General features: G+C 39.7%; 1 protein-coding gene and 1 long non-coding RNA gene across 3 annotated transcripts in view; both read left to right on the top strand.

Moving 5' to 3' along the window:
* Window positions 1-22,598, top strand: part of SLC35F1 (solute carrier family 35 member F1) — a 259,103-nt gene that overhangs the window by 16,876 nt on the left and 219,629 nt on the right. The window lies entirely within an intron of this gene.
* LOC110395948 overlaps window positions 7,907-22,598 on the top strand; it is a 36,256-nt gene continuing 21,564 nt past the window's right edge. Inside the window, exons 1-2 of the long non-coding RNA XR_002436704.1 lie at window positions 7,907-7,948; window positions 9,147-9,247. This is a non-coding gene — a long non-coding RNA (uncharacterized LOC110395948). The remainder of the gene's footprint in view (window positions 7,949-9,146; window positions 9,248-22,598) is intronic.

Below are 22,598 nucleotides of genomic sequence, written 5' to 3'. Positions count from 1 at the left end.
ATTACTGTTCTGTTAGTGTCTGCTTATGTAATGATGGTGGAAATGAAAACCAGCTACAGCAGGACCGTACTATGTCTCGTTGCACAGGTAATGGTACAGAACTGGGGGGTATTTGCTATGTAATGATGCCTCCAGAAATCTGAAGGGGTGAGCAAAAATTCCTCTTAAAAGTCTCTCTGTAGGTTGAAGCACTGTTATTTTGAAAAGGAGTCTTAATTTCTTCCATGCATTAATAAAATACTTGTAAAATCTGTCTAGATGTATGAGAAGTTTTTTATTGATGGCATTAAAGTCTCTCTGACCTTTAATATTGCTTCACCGGAGGAAAAAAGCTGGAAAAACCCCACAAAAACAACAAAAGAAACCAACCAAACAAGCAAAAATACAAAGAGGAATATGTTTAAAGGGTAAATTAGCAAATGAACAATGCTCTCTTAGCCTTAAATAATGGGATTGTTACGATTCAGACCAGTGTTATTTAATGAATGTTAGGTTGGTACATATACATTTGTGCGCACGAATGGATGCTGTATATCCTATTTTGGGTGATTACTTTATTCCCACTTTTTCAGACATAGGAGTAATGTTGAATGCTGCTGCTTATCATAACTGGAAAGAGTTTAAAACTGAAAATGGGCAGAATGACTGAGGAGGGCAGGCTGAGGTCTTTATTCAGTTAATGCCTCTGCAAGAGCAACTTTCCAGCAAGAACTTTCCAGAAGAACAAGAGCCAGTCAACTAAAAAGCATTCTCCTTTTCTTCTTTCCTCCTTCCCACCTTACTTTTCATGGGTTCTGTGCAAGTACTTTTCCCAGATTTATGCTGTTACTTGAAAGACCCTGAAGCAGATGCAGTTTTGATGAAGTCCCTGTTCTCCTTGTTAATAGTCATAAAATGCTTTGGGTTGGAAGGGGCATTAAAGACCTTTTGGTTTCAACCCCTGTCATGGTCAGGGACACGTCTTGATACATCAGGCTGCCCAGTGCCCCATCCAACCTGGCTTTGAATGCCTCCAGGGATGGGGCATCCACAGCTTCTCTAGAGAACCTATTCTAGTGTCCAGAACCCTCATAGTGAAGAACTTCTTCCTCTTATCTCCAACTTTTTGAGTGTGACCATTCAACCAATACCTTATTCCAGTGAGGAGTGGGTTTGGGAGCACTGCTTGTCTTGAATATGTCAGTTAGATGGGTTCTGGTGTTGCGTAATACGTCCTAATTATCAGTCATCTTTTATGTTGCAGAAACCCAGATAACTTTCTTTCATCTTTCTCCCCCTGTGGCAGTGCCAGTGCTTCTCTGTGTGGAAGTCGTGGGCCAGACTCTTGTGGATTTCCTTAGGTGAAACTCTTGCAGGTCCCAGAGGCACTGCTGACAGAGGCTGGTAGGGGCTTGGAGGAGAGACCCTGCTGTCCAGGTGCTGACAAGCAATTTTATCTTATTTTTGTCCTTTCAGTGTTCTGTTCTGGTGAAGTATCAGTCAGTTGTCCTTCTTCCTCACTCTCTAGTGTGGCTGCCTTTTCCTTCATCCCTTCGCTTTCAGAAGCATTCTCTGATTTCTCTCCTCAGGTTGGCTATCTCTTCTTGTTCCTTCTAGAGAGAAAATATTCTTAAGTGGGGTCAAATGTTCAGGTCTCTTGGGGGAAGGAGCTCAGGGTTTTGAGTCCAAAATAACGCAGCTGCTCTTGGTGCCTGCTGGGAGGAATCACTAGCCTGTATGCCCTGGCATGACTTTTGCTAGTTCTTGTGGAGGTATCTGGTGCTATTTAAGCATCCGCACACTTGAATAGGCTTCAAGGCGCATCAATGAGCAGCAGTGGCTTTAATCTAACTGATTAGCATGCCCCACAATAGCAGCGTGTCTGATTAGAATAAGTAGAAACTCACATTAAAATTTGACTTGATTTCTGCAGTGGAGATTCAGTGTGACAATATACTTTAACTTTTGGTCAGCCCTGAAGTGATCAGGGCACTTGTACTTGTAGATCCCTTTGACCAACTTCACATATATTGTCATTAGGTTATTTTTAGCTGCCAACACTAGTGCTGAAGTGGTGGGATAAATACAAAATAGTGATATGAATGTAGAACAAAGCCTCTTTAGTTTTAACCCATGATCTGATGTTCAATCCCTGCTTCTTGAACAAGGCATTTACCTGATTTGCTTCTGATTTTCCCCTGTGGATGCAAACTCTATCCTTATATCAGGAGCTCTCAGTGTTTAATGAAAAAACAGGAAAGATCTTGGTAAATGCTTCTAATTTTTATTGTATTTCTTGGCTGACAAGGGAGAGTGGTAGATATAGTGAAGGAGAAAAAGAGGCTTTGCATCTTTTGCCATCTTCCATCTCTCGCTGTGGCTCAAGAAAACATACAACTGTGATGTATTTAGGAAGTTGTTGAATTATTTATAATACTGGCACTGAGATCTTCGTTAGTTTCATTTTGATAATATTTTCTTTCTTGCCAACAAAATAGACTCTGTAAATAAGCTGCCTCCTCATTTGCTTGTGTGGCTTGATTATATACAATTAGCTCTTGGCTGTTACGATTCTTTAAATTAACACTGAGTTCAGCTGCGTAGGTATTCCAGCATTACATCTGAATTACTGCCATAGCTGACCACAGAAATGCACATGGCTCAAAAAAGAAGAAAAAAAAAAAGAAAATAAGAAAGAGAAAAGCAGTTCAGCTGACGTCTCCATTGTCTTTTTTCAATTTCCTTGGAATTGCTTGCCATGATAAGAATGGCCTCCTACATACCTTTACACGAACTGTATCTATTTAATAGGGGCAAAATTGAGCGATGATATACTGTATGATGAACACAGTACTTCTGAAAGCCTTTTTATCTTAAAGGTGACCTGGAAACAGTAATAACAAACCTGGGTGGAAGCCTTCTGTCCAGCATCAGATCCAGACTTGGCTGCAAGTCCATTTCTCTGCCTGCTTTGCAGCTCATGTCCTTCCAGCATGTCCATATCCTCCTTAACTTAGCAAAATCTCTGTTCAATATCTCAGTTGCTTGTCTTTGAGGCACTGGTATCTTTATTGCTTAAGCAAGGGAAGACAGATTTCCCCCGTCAGAGGCAGAATAGTCCTCTACAAATGCAGTGGCCTGGCTGTGATATGAAACCCTAGCAGACAAGCATAAAAGATCAAGATTTAGATTTCAGGGTACTAAATAGGTGACACTGTTAATTATACCAAGAGAAAACTGTTAACAAACTAGTGTTAACTGCAGTTAATGAACCTGAAATTTCAGTATTAAGTATTTAAAAGAGGTTGATGTCAGCATACAGAAAATGGAGATCACTGTAGTATCTGAGAGAAAAGCGTGTCCTTGTAAAAAATTTGGAATTTGTCCCTACGGAAATATGGAAAATCAACAGTAGCATGCTGTGCATTTTCTGAATGAGATAAAGAAATCCAGAAAGAATATAATTCTTAAATATTTTGGTAACTGTGCAAGGTGATATGGCATTTTATGAAAACCTACTAACTCCAGCATGAAACCTGCCTGTTCGTCCTGGGTTGTACTAATAAAGCTAACACAAGATTTACTAACTTCCAAAGTAAAACATCACTTCTCCATGTGATATGTTGGATTTTGCTGTCTGATTTAGGAAAAAAATTAGCCCCAAAATGCGTTGAGAATTATGTGCGCTCTCCTAAGATTGATTTAGTCCCAGAAAGCTCACTAGCATTTTTTTAATCACATTTTGTCGTTGCCGAATTTGCTATAAGTTTTTGTGATATCGTCTTTTTCTGTCCTAGCTCTGTCATCTTGCAGTGTGCTCTTAGAAAAGACGTTACGTTCATTTTAGAGTAGAAAAGCTGAAGGATGTGAAAGAACGTGTACTAGCTAAGCTGACTGTACCACTCATTTTTATTTTTAAGGGACAAGATATGAAAGTCATACTTATTTTCTGTGGTGTAGAAGAAGATGTTTGGGATGTCTCAAGAAAGACTTAATTAGGACCAGTGGAATAAATACAAAAGCTGGGTAACGGGAAGCAGGACCTGACAGAGATGCCTGTAGGAAAGTGAACCAATCGTTCATGGAAGAAGAGATATCTTTTGAAGTATCTCTCAGAAAGCCCTTCAGAGGGCACATGGAGAAACTTGCTGTGTGCTGGGAGGAAGAGGAAGACAAGGATGATCTAAGATCCTCTGTCTCTTGATTTCTGTGACACTGAGCTCTTTGTCAAAACTGTGATTTTAGAGTTATTAATGGTGATAATGAAGGATATGAACTCAGATCTGAAGCTCATTATATCATGATGGGATGCTACTTTCTAGCTGTTTGGAGGAGAGCAGCACTGTGCTTTGTGGGTGAGGGAAGATATGTGAGAGCAGCATGCCTGCAGCTCTGCCCTCCCTGATGCTCTGCGTTGTGTGGGGCAGTCTTCTGTCCCCTCTTTTGTGGCATGTAAACTGCTAGCAGATCCTCAATGAGTGCCTCTCTGCTAGGCAACAGGCGAGCAGTGCCTGGAATCCAGCCTGCTCATTGATAAAAGCCTGGCTCGAAGGGGCGTCAGTGCCTTTGTGCAAGGGCATCCCAGCCTTCCCAACAGGCTGCCGCCAGGCCTGGCTGTCTGGGTCCGCTGTCACTTCATCCCAGCCGCCAAGAATCTGGCTCCTGGAGCCCGTGCCGGGGGTTTAAATCCCTTGTGTTAAAATAATGTGTCAGCACAAAGCGTTGCTTTAGTGGCGTGAACTCAGGGTCCTCGATGGTTTACCACTGAGCCCTGAGCTTTTGGAAGCAGAAACCCGCTGTCTGAGGAGGCCTTTCCCTCTGAGGAGGGTGAAACAGCATTCAGTAGACTGCTTTGAAAGAGAAAACAACAATAGGCACAAAATCTCACCCGGAGTTTTTATATTTAAATAAGAATGTGGGGCAATGGCTATCTCCTGGTAGAGAAGTACAAACTGACATGTGAGATATGCATTTCTCTGCCCGCTGGCCCGAGAGCAAATACAGGATCTAGAATAAAAGAGTGAAATACCATCAAGTTAGTGGAGTTGCACTGGCCAGAGGCACCTCTCTCCCTGCTCTAATTATCATTTATGGTGGAAGCACTAGTCACAGCTCTGAGTCTGTGAATGAGTGGAATTTTTCTGCTAAAGCAGATAATCCAGCTGCGTGGCTGTGAATGGAGAATGGCATGTCTTTCAAATTACCACACAAACTCTGAGCACATGGTGGTTTTCTGAGATTTACGAGTGAAGCTGGTAAATTAGTTGGTGATGGGAAATTAATTTCAAATTTTATTCCTTTGAGAACTCTCTGGCTATTGGCTTTCATGGGCTGTCTAAGCACAAAAATAATGCGGAGCTTGCACCTTCTTTTTCCTTTGCTTTTGCTTTCTTTGTTTCTCTGCTGTAGTGCTTGAAAACATCATGTTTTGTTTGACCTTCAGCCTCCTGTTACTGGTGGATAGAGGCTTAAAGGGTTTGTTGGAGCCATTTTTTATTATTGTTGATACATAGCTGCTGCTTAGAGTAGTCATCTTCATGCAGACAAGGAGAAAAACTTCACTTCCCCATATATCTGCCAAACCAAGTAACAGGGAGAAGGGAAAAAAAGGAGGCGAAACGTCTGCTCACTTTTTATCTCAAAGTGCCAGCTGTGATGCAGCCATCAGTTGGGTGCTCTTTCCTCTTCATACTAATGCTCTGTTTCACTGAAGGAGGCTCTGCTTCCTGAGCAAGCTTATCACAACCAAGAAACCTGAGTTATTTCTACAACCCAGAAATTACTGGAAAAAGAAAAAGTTTTTACTAATAAACTGCTTGTGCATTTGTTCTATTCTATGAAACTCCAATTTGGGGTACATTTTTAATAAATATATTTGAGTTTCTAAAGTGAAGAAACTAATCTGGGCTATGGTGGAAGTTGCACATTCCACCTTCTGCAACCATCTGTATTCTTCTGTGCACGAGAGCTGAAATAGCACTAGTCTTTCTGAAAACTGGGTTTTAGACTCCTAAGTGATACTTCTGTGTTTTTTTTTCTCCTCATAAAATGTTGCCAGGTTTCATGGACGTGAGATTAATGTTAATAGGGAACTCATGTATAAAGAGTGGACGATTAATCGCGATGTAGGTTTATTTTGCACGACATTGGCCATCTCTAGACTTGGCCTTTGGTAATGTGTGTTGTCTCTGTGCTTAGTGGGGGAAGATGGAAAATCCTCTCAGAGAAGGTCCTCATGTTGTCTTATAATGGGTCCTTGTCTTCTGAATGTGCCTTTCTCTGTCCTTCACTGATAGGTGATTGCAAGTGACTGGGCAGGTGGATTTTTGAAGGCTTACATTAGATGGGGTGGATTCCACTCCTGAATCAATACCAATATGTTGCTTTCTTTGGAGTTTTGGAGGAATCAAAATTCTTACCAAACTTTACCTGATCAAGACTCATTTCATGTCCTCCCCAACACATGTAAAAGGTTATTTTTTTTTTCATGCAAGGAATCCTAAAGCTAAATGAAGATGTACATATATCCAGGAACATTTAAGCAGTGCCTAGCACAAGGTTTCCAATGTTATGTTTTAATGGCTGCAATATAGTCTCTTATAATCAGGGAAGAATACCTTGTTTGCTGTAGTAAGAGTCTGAAAGGCTGGAATGGTGCTAACAAGGGCATAGGTAGTGAGGGAGAAGGTGAGTATTTTTATAAAACCTTTTAATTTATTTTAATGTATTGCTTTTAATGGCAGCATTTACAAGCCTTTTAGTAAATAATTTCAGTGCAGACATTTATTTGGAAAAGAGACATCTCCATGAGATATTGTTAAATGACAGTACTTCATGCTAGAGGTAAATCAACTAAATGGTGTTTTAAATATCCATCAATTTCCTTCTCTCAGCTCTTGTACTTCTGCTATATTTCATGCTGCCATGCTGCTGTGATAATACTTGGCTGTTTCACAGCTAATGCATACAATCTTACCACTTAGAAGAGTTGCAAAAATAATGCTATGCTTTGCATTGTATTTGGAGACAACATTGAAAAGATCCTCATCTAGATAACATAAGGGCAGTTTTGTAGCATAGCTGATGAATGAGTAATTGTGGAAAGCTCTCAAATCTAATTATTGCTGCAGATACTTAATGTGTTCCTTCAGCTTTAATTTCTTGCAATTTGGAATAATTTTAGGTGAGTGTCTGTGTTACGGAGAAGCAGCACTGAGTACTATGCTTATATCATTTAATAATTCTTGTGACTTTAATGAAGGCTTCACATCAGCAGAACCCATTAGATCTTTCAGCAAGACTATAGTGTTGACTAGGTGCGGAGACAGAAGAGACATCATTTCCTTGCTTTTCAAAAGCTTGCTCTAATTTATCGAATGGTGACATTTCTAAAAAATACAAATAATGTATTGATGTCCTGTAATACAGGAAAGCCTCTTCCTCCTCCTCTTGCTTCCATCTTTAATAGCAGATAAGGGAAGAGGTAGTTCTGAACAAGGAGGAGCATTGGTAATCCCTTGTAATCCATAGATACCATATCTCAGATTGTCTTAATCATCACTATGATATTAATGCATCATCCTCATTTGATGCTATCAAATTGTTATCAATGCATTGTTTAATAGATGCCTGGCATCTAACCATTTGAGATGCAGTCTTCTTCCTAGAAAGTGTTTCATATTCTCAAACCCTATTTTGCTCAGGCAAAATATGAGTCAATTCTAAGGATAAGTACTTTAAAATGATGGTTTGTGAGTGGAGCAGAAATGCTAAGTCACAGCTTGAACCAATGATTGAGCACCTGGTGGGAAGGCAGGGCCAACCCAGGGGAGCTCAAGTGCATGCAATGCACCTAAGTAACCAGAAAGGGTGGAGCCAGGATCCATCCTTCCCAGACCTCATTTAAAGGTTGGCAGTGGAGGCAAAGGTATCTTGCGGGAGATCCCTGTGTACCTGAGGCCTTCTGAAGGTAAGCAGCTTCTTTTCTTTATTTCTGTGTCTATGGCTGCTGCATTTTCTGTGTATCCTCACTTGCTACAGCCTGGAACTTTGTTACTATGCTATAATTGCTGTGCTTTCCACCGCATTACAGTGAGTGTTGCCTGGAACTGCAGACATGTGCCTCTTACCAAGAACTTTAGAGCACTGTGTATATGCTCCTGCCTGCATGAACAAGACCTGAGCTTCAGAAAACTTAGTTGGATGTGATGCCTTAACTGCTAGCATCTGGGTTACAAAAGGAAACTACATTCAAATTCCCTACAGACAAATAAAATGTATGTTGTTTTTAAACCACAAAGATAAAATTTACCATGGTGTGATGCTACTATCCTCTACCGTGCTAATGTATAGTGTCCTGTGAATAAGCAGCAAAGTTAAATAAAGATGATTACTGTACAGAACTGCTAGATAAAGCATGTTCAGTTTCTAGAAAAATAAAGGCACGTATTGTTACCTCAGTAGCTTTGCAGTAATTGCACTCAGCTACTGCCTGCTAAATCTTGGTTAAATCTTAATTGACATGCTCAATTATAGAACTATAAATTTGGGAAAAGAAGGACTTCCCTTGTCTTTAGCAGCAATAACATAGCTAATTCTAATAAGGGCCTGTTATCTCACTAAATACACTTTAAAAAATTCTCCTAATAGTTTAGTGTCCCTGCAAGAAAAAGGAGTAGAACCAATGTCTGAAGAATATAAAATATATTAATTCTTTCTTATCAGTAGAAGGGAAGTGATGTTTCTCATTCTTTTGACATTGTAGTAGCTACAAAGGTAGAAAAAACATTGAAACTGTCTGTGCAAAATCTGTGGTGTGTTTCAGGGCTGCAAATAGTTCTATTTCTAAATCTAGAGAAATCCTCATTCCTAGGGATTCTTTTTACATCCAAGTACAAGTTTTACAGTTTACAAATGGAATATTACTTGTTTAAACCTCAATTTAAAAAAAAAAGAAAAAGAAACAGCAAACCAAAAACCAACACACACAAAGAAAGGAAAACCCTGTTTAAAAAAAAAATCAAAAAAATATCAAATTTAGCGCACAAATTTAAAACCTTGCTTAGGACTTTGCTGATGGTCCTGTAAAATAGTTGTAGCCCCTGGAACGTATCAAAAAACAGCAGCTCCTGGCTTTATCAGAACTCCATACCATTTTGCCCCCCTAGACCCTTGCTGATGCCAGAGGCTGGAACACTTCCTTGGCTTGGATGCTTTTCTAGTGTGGAGTCCTGTTGTATGCTTTAAGGAAAGCAGCGTAAGAGATAAGGTAAGTTCTCTGTTGTCTAATTTTCTTAAGTAGAAACTTGTGATTTATGAGGAGGACTACAACTCAGCCTAGTTATTGGCTCTGGACCACTGCATATGGATCATATGTTGTAAAATTTACTGAAAAGAAAGTTGTCATTAGATTAGAAAGACATTTCTTCAAAGGGAACAGCTAGTGAACTGTAGTCCCCTGGATGTGCTCCATAAATGAGTAAATGTTCCTGTGTGCCTGCATGAAAGTTTTGTGTACTGCAAAGGTTAAAAAACAAATAATCCAGAGCATCATTCTGGGGATCAGCGTACTCTAGAGGAAATTGTACAAGATGGGACTGGCTGCTCCTTCCAACTCCACTCCACTTCCATTAGCTTTGCAGTGCCTTCTCTAGGTTAGTCTGGGCAAGTGGCAAGCAGATGTGACTTTGAGCATCCTCCCCCGCCCTTTGTGTCTGTAGTTTTTGGCACCTGTGACTCAACAGGCTTGTCGGAGTTAGAAAGTCATGTGTTCCCAGGCTTCAGTGGTGCTGTATGAGGTTAAATTCCTGCAAATAATATTTCTAGTGCCAATCAGGAGAGCCTCTAGGGCCTGGTACTTATAGAGGCAAATGGGTTTGAAGCTGTGATGTGAGCTGGCATACACTGGATCAGAGAGTGGTGTGTGAGCACCTGTAAAACTACATCCTAGCTAAAAGCAGGAAAATAACTGAGTTCCAGAGCCTCTGCCTCTAATCCTAAGACACAGACAGGCTATGGGTTACTGGATTCTGAACCTGATTTGTACTTAATTTAATATAATTCTGCTACAGCTACTTTGTAGATTTAAAAAAAAAAATTATTTGTTTTTTCTTTAGTAGTTTTTTCTTTTTTTTCTTTTTTCATTTTTAAATCTCAGTGGGTGACTCAGGGGAACAGAGGTTCTTTTTGCTGAAGCTGGCATCACCCGTTTTTTACTGCTTTCTACGTGACTTTCCACAACAACCAGAGCAGTAGATTCCAGCTGCATTTCACATGAACTGGACAGGAGGAGAAAGAAGCTCACTCTCTGGCATTTATAGCTGATTTCTTGGCATGAGAAAATAAGAGATCGTGCAGACCACAAACACAGGAAGTGTTTCTTGAGATGTTTGAACAGCAGTAGCATCTGATGAAGTGGAAAAATGAGCTTTTCTGTTTGAAAGGTTTCATATTTTGTGTTGCAAGTCAGGAAGTGTTCTCATACCATCTGAAAGGAAACTGGAGGGAGACCGGTGAAGTGGTGTGCATGCTGACAGAGGAATAAAAGACAAATAATATTTCTAATAAGTATTACAAAGCCTAAAGCATATCTGTGTGGGATTTTTGGTGATACTGATGTGCTATTTTTGTGGTGCTGTTAAAACGTAATAGATGATCACACAGAAGCCAGTTGTCTGAAAGGGCAATCACTTTTTCTGTGGTTGCTTTTTTCTGTCTTTGTTTTTGTGTTCTGTACAGGAGGAGACATCCCATCTCAGAAGAGGTTTTGAGCTTCTTTCAGCAGGGCCATGTGTGCAGGAAGTGTTTGTCATATTGCAGGAGCTATCTGTAATACTGTATTTATTACTTGAAACCATTATGAAATGGGCGTTTCCTTGCCTATAGAGTATCCTCCCCTACCCCTTTATCCTGATATTTTTTCAAAGGCAATATCCAAACTATTGGGTGCCTTTAGGTAGCGTTGAAGTTCCTGGCCAAGGAGGCTGCTTGGTTGGTATCTAATGCAGGTCTTCATGCTGCTGTAGGACTTGAGGCGTCAGGATAATCAGCCTGCACCAGCAGGAAATAGTGACTTGTTCTGGTTGATATATTTTTCAAATAGTTTGTTTTTATTTATAATGAAAAAGCTATCTGTTTGCTTAGGTATATGGCAGCATTTGCTCCCTGCGTTAGTAGGTAGTTGTAAAATGGCCTGCAGTTCTGTTTCAAAGCAAGATGTATTTAAAAGGGCTTTTATATGCAAAAGTTTAAAACACTCCCACTGTCAGAAGTGCCTGAAGGGGCAAAACATTGCTGGCTGGGCTGTTGGCTGTGCCCCAGACATGAGCGTGGCACACCAGGCACTGCTGATGGGACATGGATGAGCCAGGACATCAGTCCCAGCCATGGCACTGCCCCTGAGCCCCAGCAGCCAAAACTTGAGGGTCAGGGATGCTCTCAGGGCAGTCAGGGGGAAGAGCCCTTCAGCTGCCTTAGTCAAAGACAAGGTTACAGCCTCATGGAGGAATCCTCTGTGCTAATGAAAGAGGCTGGGTCTGTTGCCTGTGGTCTTACTTCATCAGACGGAGAAATCCAGCACCTCATGGAGAAGCTCAGACAGAACTTGGTGAGGAAGACCTCTTTTATGATTCCTCTTGCCTAAGCTGTAAGGCAAAAGCAGTGTGGGGCTTTGTGTTCAGTCTTTGTTTTCCTTTCCAGTGCTGTACCTTGTGTTGCTTCTGTGAACTCCTGGGCTCAACCTGCTCCCCTGCTCTTTTCCTACCTCTGTGCCTAGCTTCCCCCCTCTCCCTATTTCTCTGTGTTCCCTTCTCATGTTTCTTGACCATCTCCTCTTACCCCGCTTGCTTTCACAGTTCTGTCCTTCCAATTTGTGAATTTGACAGTCCTTTTACTCTCATACCTCTATATGTCAGTGACTGTTTGCGTTACTAAAGCCAAGCTGTTTTAAGAATAATCCTTTCTAAACAAAAATAGTGAATGACATCAGTCTTTCTTCTGAATCTTTCATGATGCAGATTTCACTCAACTGTAGTGCATTTAAAATGCCTGCAGAGGTATTCTAAGTGATATGTCCTGCACTTGAAGCATGTGCCTTATGTCACTGCAGGTGAAAAAAACCTATTTATCAAAATTATTTAATTTTCATTTATCTGGATAAGTAAAATCATCCCTGTCTGTCTGGGAGCTATCCATGCCACCACTAGCAGCTAAATGCCTCCTAGTCTGTGCTTGTCTGACATAGCATTTAAGAAGACTGATTATACTTTTAATCATTGATATAAAGTGGGATTTATCAAGATTTTATTATTTGTAATTTATGGATTTGCTAGAAAGGTTTCTGGAGGAGTGTCTCTCCGTGTGCATGCAGAACTTCAGTGAAGTTGTCTTCACTGAAGAGAAGTGAGAGTGCTGAGGCACGCACAGTTTGTACCAGTTTCTCCGTAACCATAGGCAAGAAGATATAAGTGACTGAGTATTGCTGAATGCAGCTTAAGGGCAGCAAGATGCTTCTCACAGTAATTACTGAAGCTGGATTTTGGCTAGAACACCAAGCCAACAGGCTACTCATGCCCAAAATTTCTATGGTTTCTTTAACAATCATAAGCAATCGGGAGAATTTTTTCTGCAGTTCATCTGAAAGGCAGATGTTGGAAATAGGTATTGCTGGCTGCCAAGCAATCCAGCTTACAGCAGTGTTTGCATGTCTACGCAGCCTGAGATTTCTCCAATATCTTTTTTTAAATAACTTGAAATAGAATATGGGAAGGCTTCAGTTTTCTTAAACTGGACTCTAGTGGGATATCTGTTATTTAAAACAAATAAATTATTTTCCTCCCTAAATATGTGCTAAAGAGTTGCAGAAACCACAATGCAAAACTGATTTACATTGGTAGAAGTTGCTCATGAACTTCTCATATTATTTTAAGCTAGAGGTGTAAGTGGTAAATTAGATATGTGTGCCTGGGGTGTTTCCTTTGGTTTGACCTTTTCTTTTGCTACCAAAATATTTAATCAATTCATATTTCAAATGCTTTTCAACTTTCTATCAAAGGCTGTGGTGAGAAGTACTAGTATAGATCTTGCAGGAGTGCCTACTTATACACCTTACCTCTTGCAGTTCTGGGAATGTAATATATATCCTGTATTTTATTTTTCTTCTTGTACCTTATAGTCTTATTTGGATGGGGGAAAAAAAGGCTGGAGAAATGCAGCATATATATGGAAGGAAAATGAAAGTCAGTATTCAAAGGAGATTGGATTTTAGCTCCTTCTCATTGCAGTGGAGTCGTATTTCTACATTTTAAAACCTTGGTTTAAAAACAATAAGCACAGCCCTACATAAGATCAAGCTTCAGGTTTTCAGATAAACTTCCAAGTCCCTTTTTATATGGGGAATGTCATTAACTGTAAGCCTGCTTACTGACACTCTTATTTGAGGAAGAAAGGAATAAGTAATTGCATGTGAAATGATGTAATCATGCCCTCTGTCAGCATCATGACACTGAGGCTGGTGGGCTCAAGCCTGTGAGGTGCTGATATACTTTGGTCTCACCTCAGCACTTTACTTTGTGCCAGAGTGACTGTACTCAAAAAACAGCACATACTGCCATGCTTTGCAAGAGTGGCCACGTGCTCAGCACAAGGCTGTATGAAGCCCAGTGGGTGTTGTGTATTAGAGAGAAAGAATGACACTGCACTCTAAAAATGTTGCCCTTCTCAGGTCCTACTTTGTCTACTTCCTCTCAGCTCCCTCTGGTTGCTGATATTATGCAGCTGTGGTAGACAAAGAGGATAGTGCTTTTATAGAGAGGCATTCTGTAATTTCACATTGCTTAAAGCTTTTTCCCTTCACTGCACTTATTTGGGCCTTGGGGAGGGGGAGAATCTAAACGTACAAGGGCAGAAATAATTTCCCTTTTCTTTAACAATTGCACCCATGATGTCAGCTGCCGCAAGTAATGTAGAGTGATAAATTGACATTGAACTTGAACAGAATTCATGGCGTGCTGAAGACAATAAAAAGCTCTGAGGAAATAATTATTTTGCTGCCAGGAGCTCATGCATCTCAAATTGGTTGGTGCAAGGACTTTAGAGTAGCCTGTCTGCTTATTGAATGAAGTTCAGAGCTGGCACTGCTGGCTCCGTGTTAGTGCAAGAACTTAGTCATTGTGATTTTCTCATAGGATGTCAGAGGAAAGAAAAGAGAGCCACAGAGGTCTAATGTTGACCACTTCTGCTTGCTTGCAGGGAGAGAGAGAGTGGGCACTGAAAACCAAGTGAAGTAATATGCTCTTTTTCCTGGGACATAGAGCATTGGTACTCTTGCACAGCGAACTGCTGTGGTACTCAGTGCAGTCACTTCAGTGTAGCAGCCATTGTGGAGCAGGAGGTCCCCTGCATGCTGCAGCAGCGATAATTTAATCTACTATTGGTGTGCTTGAATGATTTGGGAAGGGCAGAATTCCTCTGATTAGATGACCATTGTTACTGATTGGGGTCACGATCATTAATTTTCCCATGAAAGTAATTAGTTTGCATTGTACACAACACTTCTCTCTTGATGTTTAGTTTTTTGGTTTGGAGTTGGTAGTTATAACTCAAAAGCCTGATCAAGCTGTTCTCCCCACACCCTCATTGAACTCAGTCTGAAGACTGAGGGTTCTCTGTGGAGACCTGTAATTAAACTCTTACTTTTCATTAGAATAAACCGGAAATGGCTACCTGGTACTTAGTTCCCATCGACTTTCACTGAGAGTCAGGCACCTTGGTGCCTCTTCTGCTTTTAGAAAGTTCACTCTGAATTCAAAGGACATGGTCTTGTAGGGAAATTGTCCTTCAACATGTATTTTTCTTTTCCCGAAAATATTCATACCTGTGAGGGGGAAAAAGAGAAAAGATAACCTGTCAAATTTGTCAATTTTTAATGTTTCTTATGTTTAAACTGAGTTTTCACATGGTAAGTCAAGATACGTTCATGAAGTTTTTGGAAGATTGTAAATTAGTGATTTCATCCCAGTTTGAATAACTAAACCAATCATGTATGAGTTTCTGTTTTACTCTCATCTGCTCTTACACCTTGTGTTAAAAAGCATGGATACGTGAATTTTTCTTTTTCTCTGTAGCTGCACTTCTTAGCTCTCAGTGCCTGTTTTGGAGTTGGCCTTGTCTAACAAACCTTCAAAATTTGGGCCATGCAAAATTTATTCATTAAAATAAACATATTGTGACATGGTTCTTTCAGTAACGATAGCTTTTAATTACAGTAGTTTTACCGTTCTGTATTTTTCATGTATATGATTTTCAGCAATGACATTGTCCATTATCAAATGTAGTGCAAAACAGAAATGTGGACAATAAAATTATTCATTGAAATGATGTTGAAAGCTATATCAGAACTGACAAAGGAAGGGTTTTCTCCTCTTATGGTATCTTCATTGTTTATAGTTTATTGATGACGCACCTCTGGCTACGTATGGTGTAATTGAGCCACATCAATTATAGTGTTACACTGTATAAGACTAATCTTTTTGTGTTACATAAGCATGACATAAAATAAGTTGCAGTCAGTGTGTTCTGGTGGTAATGTTCTTGTGGTGACAGTTGACAGAAGTCTCTGAAGTGTTGATTACAAAGAAGTCTCTCACAATACTTGCACTAAGAGAGCACATCATCTTTTGTCTCTGATTCCTTTGAGAGGACAGAGTTCTTCCTTTGTTTAGTGCTTTCCTGCCTTGCACTGAGAGTTTTAAATACACGGGGGATGTTTCCAACTCTGTTACCTGTAAGACAGTAAAACTGTAACAGTTGCTATATAGTAGACAACTATATATATAGCTGTCCCATTTATATGTGGTGAGGAGCTATAGTTGCTGCCTCAGATGGGATGTACAAGCAAACTAGCTTCAGAAATCTGGCCTAAAGAAGGACATCCAAATGTTAGAGCTGCCAGTTAATGGAACTGAAGCCAACGCTTGTCTGCCCTTTTTTTTTTTTTGCCTTTACTTATGTGAAGTTTGAAGCAAAGTAACCTCACTTCTGCAGCCATTCACCAAATCTAAGCTTTGAAAATCAATACAGGCTGGATATATACTGTACTTATTTGCCAAAAGGTGAAAAGAATAGCAGGTTATTCATTTTCTGGAGGACTGAGTTTGTCAGTTGTTAAACACCCATTCAGCACAAGGAGGCTACACACAGTGATTTCAGCTGTGGCATTCGTAACAACACCAGTCACTCAAATCTCAGCAGGAATCTGTTGTCCAGAATGACTTCAGATACTTGTTTTAATTTAGATTAGTATTTCAAAAAGTACCAGTAGCTCATGTGCTATAAATTGGTCTTTTCTAGTTGCAAGTGAGGCAAATAAATGCGGCTCATTCTGACTGATGTAACTTAGACTCTGATGTTGAGAATTTGAGGAGTGAATTAAAACTTCATCAACTGAGACACTTTCACTCAGCAGAAGTGGCCCTTAGGGGGCTCTTGGTTGAGTTTTGGTTGATTACTGGGGAAGAAGATTTTGATGCCACCTGTGCTGCAGGGTAGCACTTCTGTGGCTGAAAAGTTTCAGTGCCCTGTTTTCCCTATTCTATTCAGCTGAAGCTATAGGTCACTTAAAAATTTTAAGTTTAATAAAAATTTTAATTGTTGAAAAACTAAAGGTATCCTTCCTAGGATTATTTTTTCTGTTCTGGCCACTGTCATAGCAAAATAATTTGTCATCAATCGGAAACTTACTGAAATAGTTATTCCAGAATACGTTCTCTGTCATAATTACTCCTTCCTAGAGTATTTCATTACGCTGTGATGAAAGTACTGTCAGAGTTTTGGTTATTAATTAATAATGGAGGATTGATTTCAGAAAAATAACAGCGTTCTAAAATAATTGCTCCACATCAAATATTATTCTATGTTGCCAAGTAAATTGCCACATACCAAAGCTTTCTACTGTTGTTACAGATAGAACAATACTAAGAATTGTTCTAAAGTCTATGCAATATGTAGTGGCATTATTTTTCTATATAAAGCTCTGAGCAAACACCCTGGTGTGAATTCAGATTAAGAGAGTTTTAGTCACAGCAGGATAATAAGTAAAGAGGAAGTACAGGTTTAAGTATTATGTATGTAACTTGGGTTGTTCGAGTAAGCAGTAATTATAACTGCTTCTCTTTTTCCTTTAGTGTATCCCATATAATGCTAAAGCCAAAAAATGTTCTACCAAATGTAAAGGTGAAATCACAGAATCCTTATCTTATGTAATTACTGGACCTTGGCTCCTGTTTGTGTACTTCTGTAGGAATTCTTCCCCTCTGGTTCCCTGCTTATATTCCTTAATGAATCACTGGCGTTTATGCTGGAAACAAAACAAAAAAATAAAAAAAGAATACTACCCTTAAAATCTTTTCTTCCATTTTAATTTGATTAGTGCTATTTGTGAAAGTAACAAATTCCAATCTGAAAGTTTTTTCTGCCTTTTAATAAGTGTCTGGGATGTGTGACAGCATTGACGCTGATAGGAAATTATTTGTTATTTGACTGTCTCTGATTCTCTGTTCTTTAAACTGCCTGAGGTTAAATTTCTCTGGAGTCTCACTGGTGACAGTGAAATAGCGTTTTGTGCACTCCATTGTACTGACCTGTAGTTGCATGCCATGGCTGCTGAGTGCCTGAGAGAATGGCAGAGGACTGGTGGCACTGAGTACAGGATTGTTCTCATTTTGGTGGAAGTCTCAGTGTATGTGCTAATATTCAGTTTCTTTTTCTGCACCAGTAAACAAATATTAATGACATGGAAATCAAATGAAAATGTGCCAGTAGCTTGTCCATGGGATTTGGAAATCAAGTGGGTAACCTGGCTGCTTTCTTATTGTTATTGATATGCAGTTAGAAATAATTAAAAAAATAATAATAATAAAGAGAGGAATCCAAGCCCTGTGATCATTCCACGGGTCACTCTGTTGTCTGAGAGACATCCTTTTGCCTCTCCAAATTCCTCCTGCATAAGCAGTACCCCCTTATCCACAGCAACCTTACCTCACCCCTTTCCTGACTGGAGTCAGCCTGTTCTTCCTGCATTCACTCCTGTCTGACAAGGGACGGGTTTTGGGCAGCTACTGGCTGAAATAGTCTGTAGAAATCAGCTTCTGCTCTGAGAGTCTGTTCATAAGTAGCAGTCCTCAGTCTGCTTTGGGTTTTAATTTCTTTAGGCCTGTCTATCAAGTAATGCCTTCTTTGAGTCTCTGCAGTGTCAGGTATTGCTGAAGATAATGCATTTGGGTTCAGGTTCTGATATGTACTGCCAACAAACACAAGGAGCACTTTTTAAAATAGAGAATCTCTAATTTTAATAAGTTTCTACATTGTTTTATGAGTTTATAGCAATTTTTTTTTTATGAATGAGTGTTCTGTGATACAGAAAAGCAGCCTCCACTGTAATTCCATTTGAATGGTTGAAAGGCCTACTTTAATTTTGGACACTCTCTCTCTGTATTGGATTTATTATTTATGTATTTATTACAATTTGGATTTAAGGAGAGGTTGGGTGGGGGAAGATGGGTACTAAACTAAAATTCATGGGTATCATCTTAGAAAATAATTCACCTAGGCAGCTGTGTGTCACAAGCAGACAGTGTGGACTATTTTCACTCGGGGAGCTGTGGGCCTCCAATTTATATGGAGGCATTAACTATTGTCCTTTTTTTTTTTTTGCAAAAGTTTTGTTATCCCAGTGCTGATTCCTGTTGATAAAATTCTGCTCCAATTACTACTTTAAGGAATGGAAGTGCAACATCTACATTTCATTAGAGAGCATGTTACAGTAGCTGAAGCTTTCCATGTTTTTTGGCAAAATGGAATGATGGGAAGACTTCTTGGGTAGGTGACTGATTTCCAGCACTGAAAAAACAAGTGGCATGTGCTACCAACACAGAAGATCCTATAGATGTGTTGTGCTACCAGGACCTCAGAGGCTGAAACATGATTTTAGACTTTTGCCTGTTGCTGCTCCATATATTTGTCAGCTTTATTAAAACTTGTGAGAGATGCAGCAGTTTGTGCTATTGCTGACCTTGACTCCCTGTCTGTTTTAAGAAGCAAAAGCTTTAAACTGAGAACACTTTAGCATCTAGTCTTTGCTTCCAATTTCCTATTCTCTATTGGTATTTTTTTTCTTACAATTGTTTCTCCTTCTGCCATAGCATGAAGCGCTACAAACTTGATATTGTTATTGTGCATTATTGTTTCACAGAAATCACAAACATAAGTTTTTATATGCATTGAGACTGGGAGTTCTTATTTACTCTGAAGTATAATGTAACTCAAATCTAAAATAACGTTAAGCTATCGGACAGCATAGATGAGCATTACCTTTGGGTCACCATACTAGAGATGATGGCAGTTTTACCTTTATGTAAGACAGAGCAGATCAGCAGGTGGTGTGTTCACATCCGCTGCTTCACTGACACGTCAGCAGTTAACAGCTGCTCTCCACAGTTCAGACAGCAGATTGCCTGAAGAACATCAAATGTTGTAGTTAGCGCTGACAATCAGGGCTAAATGGACAGATGTTCATATTATTAACTTGTCATCTAATTAAAGCCACTTACTATATACATTAAACAAGTGAGGTAGCTAATTCCTGTCCAGAAATATCTAAAAGATTGTCTGAATCCCTTTGTTCTGTTTTGAATGTAATATCCTATGCTTTGTATTTTGGTTGATGTGCAAGGAATGCATTTTTGGATTTTGTGTGGGGAAGGGTAAGCGATGCGTGTGCAGGCAGTTTGCTGCATGCAGGTAACTTATGTCTCCAGTTTCACTAGAACTCATTTTTCCTCTCAGGCCAGTGTGCCTCTTGTGCACAGGGTATTGTCCCACATTTGTGTCATCATTTTCTTGAAGTTTTTCTCCAGTGATATCAGTAATATATTTGTGAGTTTTCCCTACTCTGGAGTTTTTCTTCATTGGAACTAAAATAGCTTTCTGTATGTTCATTCAATTTCCACGGCTTCAGGCTCTTCACAGCCTCTGCAGTCAATCCTGAGTTATATTTTTACTTTGTTATGTTGTACAGATACATTTTTCAGTGGAGACCTGTTAACTGATTTTGGATATCACACTACCACATGCACATGTATACAGTCACACAGAATTTCTGTTAACATATGTTCCTGTAGACAGTGACATTTATTTAATTAGTCATCACAAACTGCAAAAATATGGTTAGGTTATCTTATGGCTACATGCTGTTGAAGAACAAATATCTGTATAATTTTCCACCTTTCATGTCATTGTAATTTAGTTAAAAATTCATCTGAGAATATATAACTACGTAAAATAGCAATTTTAAAGAAAAAGGATGACTGTTTGTTGATTCATTTATGTTTATATATTCAAAGGTTATAAACAGTTCTATGTTTATACTATCACCGTTTCCTGTATTTATACAGAGCTTTACAAGATCTTAACTTCAAGTGTGTACCTCAGCGTTAGGTTGCTAAAGACAAGAGGAATCTATTAGCTGCTTGGTGATACAGAACTAGAGTCATATGCCAAAGTCATGCTATTTCTTGGCATCCCTGTTTCAAGTAAAAATATCCCATTCTGCTATGGCGGTTCACTGCATTTTTCCACAGTCTTTCTCTTGTAGTCTTTCTCCTCTGCCCCTTCTGTTTTCTGCACAGTTTGATTGCTCATGAGGCTGTGGTGTCCCAGCAGTACAGTGTGGCATGATGCAATGGGATGTGGAGTGTCTTTTCCTTTCAGTAGAACGGCAATATGGAAAGTAAAAGCTCTCTTTCAACCTACTGATTGTCAATTTTTATTTCCCTTATAAGGGGGAAACTAGCAGGTGTTTAGACACCTCAGTACTGTTAAACATACAGTGAAAGTGTCTGGCTGGCTTAGATGTGACTTGAGCGAACTGAATATAAAAACCTCAGACAGCTACTGACTATATATGAAGAGCCAAGTCCAAGTCTCCAGCTCCTTTTTCTTTTACTCCATTCTTACATAGGAAATCTGTCCATAGTTGAGAACTGGTACAAGTTGTCCAGGAGAGGTGATGGAGTCTCCCTCCTTGGAGATCTTCAAATGCCTCTTGGATGTAATCCTGGGCAACCTGCTCTCTAGGTGGCCCTCCTTGAGCAGGGTAGACCAAATGACTACCAGAGGTCCCTTCTGTTATTTTGTTGCAGTAAGTTTATTTCATTTATTTTTTTAATAAAAACATGGGATGATTGAAAACTTCTCAATGTCTTCAGGATATGGTAAGTCTTGACCCAGAAATTTTCATCCTCCTACCCTGTTTCATGTAGACTGTAATGGCAAACTGTTGTATCTTTGAAATTTTCAGTTTATCAGAGGTGGTTATTTTTTCCTAGTAATGCAGAATGTTGTAGATTGATGCTTGTCAGACCAAGCCCAAAACAAGGGACAAAATTGTAGGATTTCAGGGCTGTAGCAGGCAATATCTCAAAGAGCCTGAACTGTGCCTGTTTTATTAGCTCTGTTGATAACATTTATGGAACATCTCCTTTTGAAGGGAGAGCCACATAACTCTGACAGCACTAACTTAAAAGTTTGCCAACTTGCTGAGGAGAGACGTACAAAGTTCTGGAATGCATAATAATTGAACAGGCACTTTGAGTGCCAACCTAGTCAAATTACATAAATTTGCACAAATTAATGCAGCTGTAATTAATACAGCTGCACCAGTGCTGTAATTAGTAGCTTTTTCAGCTATGACTTCTGGTATGAAAGCAAAATACTGTGTAGTAGAACTCTGTTTACATTGGATGCTTTTCTTTAACTGTCATTTGAGGGTTTTTTTAGCTCATGACAGGAAGCTTTAATAGGAAGGAAACCAAAAGTGCTTCAGGCATCATCTTAATTTTAAACAGCCTTACTGGATCTATTCCTTTCACTGGAACCACAGTTTCAGTGCTTTCCCAGACTGGGTGTATTTCTACTATGTATTTCAGCAGATATGCCATGTAACTGTTCCGTGGAATCAAGAGTAGTCACAGATGGTAATGTCTGCTTGCACGTCTGTAACAGTGCCAACCAGGGTGGCCAGAAAGTAGGTGGGGCTAGCTTGTCATGTTAGGTATGCAAGTTGTACATACTTTTTTGGATAAATGCACTGGTTCTTTGTCCTATGCTGCAGTTCAAGGATGCCTGCTTTTTCATTGAGAAAAGCATATTTTAGGATAAACACAGGGGAGTGTTAAAAATTTGTGTGCGTAGAAAAGCAAGTTTTTTAAAATGTAGCATGTATTATTGAGTGTTTTCGTTTGGAAGTAAATAGTAGGAAAGTAGAAACACTGGTGAATGTCTCCAGTCTCTGGTAAATATTTGAGAGTATTCACTTCTCTGTGCTCCAGAGAAGTACCTGTCTGTCCTGTCAGCTAAGTCCACACTGAGGATGAAGTTGCCTGAACTCTCTTCCTGTCCCAGAGACTTTTGTTTTTGGGATTGTCAGACTGTACCAGTACCTGCGAGGAGGTGTAGGGCTCGGCAGGCACGCAGCCACCCGTGCTCAGGGATGGGGCTTTGCAGCAGCGCCAGGGAGAAGATCCTGTGGTTAAAACTCACCTGTTCCCCTCAGCAGGTTTATCCCA

The sequence above is a fragment of the Numida meleagris genome, chromosome 3, assembly GCF_002078875.1.
Source record: "Numida meleagris isolate 19003 breed g44 Domestic line chromosome 3, NumMel1.0, whole genome shotgun sequence".
In the NCBI taxonomy this organism is placed as follows: Eukaryota; Metazoa; Chordata; class Aves; order Galliformes; family Numididae; genus Numida; species Numida meleagris.
This window is presented reverse-complemented; position numbering and strand designations above follow the sequence as displayed.